Raw genomic sequence first — 6,000 nt, 5'->3', positions numbered from 1 at the left:
TTAAAACTCTCTTGACTTTACATATTGCACTTTCAAGTTTTCAAGTCAAAAAAATAACATTTCCATGCACTCAACGAAACATATATATAGTTTTACATAAAAATCAATCTCATGCATGTAACATTCACCATTCGTACTCAACAATCAATTAACATACAACTACCCAAAGTAAAGTTTTTCCATAGTTATCTCAAACCTTTAAGAGGTCAAAGGTTTATCCCTCAATCAATTAGCTTTCAAGTTTGAATTTCCACTCTAATAGGTGACCAAGAGCCAAAACTACAATCAACCAAGTTGAATTCCATTAGCATAACAAACTCAAACAATTTAAACCTTCAATCTTTGCTTCTAAATTGCCCAACCTTCACTTTACAAGAGGTGGAGCCTAACCATTAGGTTTAATAATTACCTTTAGCCCCTAATAGCATTAATGAGCCCTTAAATCCCCATTAATGGCATCACAAACTTCCAACCACCCATAATAAATGGAATTTTCAGACATTTATGGTGCCTAACAATCCACGACACCAAAACTCATCACACCTAGGTTTAAATACTCTAATCTACCCCCATTAACTCCATTTGAATCAACAAATTCAGACCCATAACCTACATGGACTAAAATCTCACTTTGATTATCAAACCCTAATCATAAACTCATAAATGTGGAAGAAAAGGGGAGATTAATGAGTATGATACTTACCTTGGATGTTTATAGCCTTTAAAATGCTCTTAAAGTAATCCCCAAGTAAACCCTAGCAGAGCTTTGGCGAACCTCTTCTTTTCCTCTTTTCTCTTCTTTCTTTTTCTATCTCATTTCGCATCTGATAAAGTGTAGAAAATGGCCATGCGCCATAGTGGATGCATAACATGCCATGGCGCATGGCACAGAGAGGTCTTCCCTCACTCAGAGATGGCTGTGCACTGCGGCAGACGATCTACATGCCGTGGCATGTGATACAGCAACTTCAACTCTTCTTTTTCTCCTCCTTTTAATGCCCAGGTGGCCCACCTCAATACCGGACCCACAACTAAGGCTAAAATAGCATCAAACATGATTATTAGACATATCTGGCCATACACCACTTCAATTTACTTAATTACCCTAATTAAATTTAATTAATCAGGGAATTAAAACCTGGAATGTTATAGAATGTAAAAGGTTAGAGTTAATGACATACCTTATTATTTTCGAAATAGTGATTACTATTTTGGAATAGCTATCATGTGTCTCACATTATGCTTTATTCATAAGTGATTTGACTTCTTTGTAAATAGCTTATTCTGGAATAGACATGCTTATTCCGGAATAGCTCACTTTGACTCACATGCTATTCCAAATCAATTACTTTATGAACAAGCATTTTGTCATATTCCTTATTCCGGAATAAGTAGCTTATTCCGAAATAGCATTACTATTCCCAAAGAAGTAAATAATAAGGATTTTGAACCTTCATTTACTTAGAAACTAGTTAAACTCAATCAATCTTATATCAAATAGAAAGATCCTATAAAACACTCCAAAGCTTAAGTTAGAAGATTTTCCATAAAACAATAATTACAACTTAAGATAGAAATACTTATAGCTCATTGGAATTTAGTAGTCCCAATTCTCTCCTTATGTATATAAATTGATCAGTTGCCAATGGCTTGGTGAGGATGTTTATTAGTTGAAAATTAGTAGGGATGAACTCAACCATCACATCTTTCTTTTGTAAATGATCTCTGATGAAGTAATGTCTAATATCAATATGCTTGGTTCTAGAATGATGTATTGGATTTTTTGTCAAGCATATTGTACTCGTATTGTCACATTTGATTGGAATTTCTTTAAGATTAATTCCAAAATCTTCAAGCTACTGCTTCTTCTAAAGAATTTGTGAACAACATAATCTAGCAGCAATATATTCTGATTCAGTTGATGATAATGAGATAGTATTTTGTTTCTTGCTTACCCAAGATACAAGTAAGCTACCAAAGAAGTGACAAATCCCACTTGTGCTTTTCCTTTTTGTTTTACATCCTCCAAAATCTATGTTAGAATATCCAATCAAGAATTTACTTCCTCCTTTAGGATACCAAAGTCCCAATGTATTGATATCATTGAGATATCTGAATATTCTGTTTACAGTAGTCACATGAGATTCCTTTAGAGCTAATTGAAATCTAGCACAGAGTCCTATGCTAAAAGAGATATCAGGTTGGCTTACAGTAAGGTATAGAAGTGATCCTATCATCCCTCTATATAATTTGCAATCATACTAAATTCCAACTACATCCTCATCCATTTTAATATATGAACTCATAGGAGTTTCTATTCCATTTGCTTGATCAATTCCAAACTTTTTGAACATCTCCTTTAAATACTTTGTTTGATAGATAAAGATACCATCACCTTGTTGTTTAATTTAGAGTCCCAAAAAGAAATTTAATTCTTCTATCATTGACATTTCAACTCACCCTGCATTAGCTTAGAAAATTCCTTACATAAGGATTGGTCAGTAGCACTAAATATTATATCATCCACATAAATTTCTACAATAAGTAAATGTTCTTTTCTTTTCTTAATGAATAGAGTAGTGTCAACTTTACCTCGATTGAACCTTTTTTCTAAAAGAAAAAAGCTTAGTTGATCATACCATGCTTTAGGTGCTTGCTTGAGTCCATATAATGCCTTTTTGAGCTTGAATGCAACATTAGGATTCTGTGGATCTTCAAAACTAGGTGGTTGTTCAACATACACTTTATCAAGGATGTATCTAATTAAAAATGCACTTTTCACATCCATCTAATAGAGTTTAATATCCTTCATAGCAGCATAAGCAAGAAGAAGACGAATTGCTTCTAGTCTTGTAACAGGAGCAAACGTTTCTTCATAATCAATCCCTTCTTCTTGATTGTATCCTTTGGCTACCAATCTTTCTTTATTTCTATCAATAGTACCTCCTTCATTAAGCTTATTTTTAAAAACCCATTTGGATCCAATAACTGGATAATTTTTAGGTCTTGGGACTAAATCCCAAACTTAACTTCGTTCAAACTGATTGAGTTCCTCTTGCATAGCATCTATCTAATAGGAGTTGGATAAAGCCTCTTTGATAATTTTGGGTTCAATCTTTGACATGAAGGCTGAGTGACCAGCTATGTTCCGTATATGACTTCGTGTACATACAGGATCACTTATTTCTCCAATGACATGGTCAAGGGGATCATTCTTATTATTCCTCCAAGCCATTGATTGTTGAGAGTCTACTTCTATCTCAGATGAAGATTCTGCTTTCTCAACTGCTTCTAGAATTTTTTGAGATTTTAGAAATTGAGGATTATCCATCATTTAAGTTAACTCATCCATCTTAGAGTTATCCTTCTTTGATGGATTTTCATTAAAAACAATGTGTACAAACTCCTCTATAACTTTTGTTTTAAGGTTGAATACTTGGAAAGCCTTGCTCCTATTTGAGTAGCCTAGGAAAATTCCCACGTCTAATTTTGCATCAAACTTTCTAAGGTTTTCTTTATTGTTGTTGTTTATGTATACCTTGCTTCCAAATACATGGAGATGAGAGATATTTGGCTTTCTTTCTTTGTAGAGTTCATATAGAGTTTTGTTGAGTTTTGGTCTGACATAGGCTCTATTGATAATGTAACATGCTGTACTTATTGCATCTGCCTAAAAAACTTGAGATACTCCATTGTCATTTAACATAGCTCTAGCCATTTTAGTAAGTACTCTATTCTTTCTCTCCACTATGCCATTCTGTTAAGGAGTTCTTGGTGTAGAAAAATTATGACTGATTCCTTGCTCTTCACAGAAATCCGTATAGTCTCAATTTTCAAATTCTCCTCTTTGATCAGACTTAATAGACACAATCGATATACCTTTCTCATTTTGGACCTTTTTGGAAAAAGTACTAAATTCATAGAACATTTCATCCTTAGAACTCAGGAAGAAGGTCCGTGTAAATCTAGAGAAATCATCAACAATAACAAGCATATATAAATTATCACTAAAACTTTTAACTCTTGAAGGGTCCACCAAGTCCATATGTAAAAGCTAAAGGGGTCTTTTAGAGGATATAAAATCCTTAAGTTTGAAAGAAGTCTTAGTTTGTTTTCCAAATTGACATTCTTAGTAGATTTTTCTTTGATCAAAACTTAAGGGTGGAAGTCTAATAACTAAATCATTATTCACTAATTTTTCTAGCTATTTTTTATGAACATGTGCCAAGTGTTTATGCCATAAAAAGCTTTTCTCATATTTATTCATAAAACATTTTTGCAAACAAGACTCAGATTCTAAATTGAATGTATAACAATTACCGTCCCTGTCACCATGAAGAACTATCTTTCCATCTAACTCCTTTTGTACTATGCAAGATTTTGAGTTGAATATAACTCTGTTTCCTTTATCACAACTTTGGCTAACATTGATAAGATTGTGAAAAAGTCCTTTAATGTATAAAACATCTTAAATGGTTGCTTCTCTTTCATTACTGTTCTTCCTAATGCCAGCAATATGACTTTTCTGATTTCCACCAAAGGTTACATTTCCTCCTTCTTTTTCTAAGAGTTCCACAAACTCATTAATATCTCTAGTCATGTATCTCAAACACCCACTGTCAATGTATTACTTTTTCTTTTCCTTTGAGACAGTGAGACAAACCTATAATTATAGGATTATTTCTTTTTAAGTACCCATTTCTTTTTAGGTCCTTTTTTGTTAGTTGAACTCTCGGGTACATAAGTACCTTTGGGAACTCATTTCATAAACACACTGATGCCATTTTTCTTATGAAGACAAGCTTTGATATGATGACCTTTCTTATTATAGAATGCACATGTGATAAAATGACTAGATGAATGCATAAAAGGCTTAAAAAAACTATGATAAAACTTTGCTGCCTTCTTTGGTTTTTGTTAGAGGTGTTAGTTGTGGGATTATACCCGATTACTGATCTATTAGTAATACAACATTGAGAACCAATTAAAATATTTAGTATCTCAACACCTTGAGTAAACTTAGCTAAATTATTTTTTAGGGAGTCATTTTGGTTCTGTAATGAATTGCATTTATCACATAATTCATTCTTTTTGCATTGTCCTTTAAAAATAGTCCTCTTGGCATGCAAAAGTTGTTTGCATTGTTCTTGAAATAAGGTAAATAAATCATTAAATTCATTTTGAAGTAAGTCAGAGTTTACCTCATTTGATTGTGCTTCAATTAGATGGTCTTCTTTCTCTTGTCCTACAAGACAAAGATTGGCTATTTTCTTTTCTTCATCTTCATCTTCTAAAGAACTATCTCCTCAGGCTGCAAAAGCTTTCTTTTTCTGAGGTTTTTCTTTCTTCTTTTCCTTTTCTTGTTTCTTTTGTTGTTAGGGACAATTCCATTTGATGTGACCAGGCTTCTGACATATATAACAAGCGAGAGGTTCCTTAATATATAATATAAAATAATATAAAAATAATTTTTTGTTTGATTATGTAATTTTAAATATAAAATAAAATTTTTATCATATAAAATATTTTAGTTATAACATAGATAATATAAAATGATATACACAAATATTTATTTTCATAATATATATTAATTGATATTAAATAATATATTTATTAACTAACAATAAATATTAAATTATATTTATATGTGTTAATTTGTGTGTGTATGATAATATATATTATCAACATATTTAAATAAAAATATATTAAATATATAAAAAAATACATTAAATTAAATATATGTGTTCAATTAAATAATAAATATTAAATTTTACATGTTAAGAATGAAAAGTCATCATAGTTCAACTAGAAAAAGACACATGTACAAAAAGAGAGAAATCTTGGACAAGGCAACGTCATATTTAAAGAGAATTAAAATAAATTGTTGATAGAATAATAATTTTATTGATAATATTAAAGATGAGGTCCTAAATTTACCCGTCAATAATTTCTTTTTTTTCCTGGTAGTGTCTCTTACCTATAAATAAGCCCCATATGTAT

Source organism: Prosopis cineraria, unplaced genomic scaffold (genome assembly GCF_029017545.1).
Source record: "Prosopis cineraria cultivar Desert tree isolate PC_DT_omini unplaced genomic scaffold, ASM2901754v1 PC7, whole genome shotgun sequence".
Lineage (NCBI taxonomy): Eukaryota > Viridiplantae > Streptophyta > Magnoliopsida > Fabales > Fabaceae > Prosopis > Prosopis cineraria.
The sequence above is the reverse complement of the archived record's forward strand: the minus strand, read 5'-3'. Positions refer to the sequence as shown.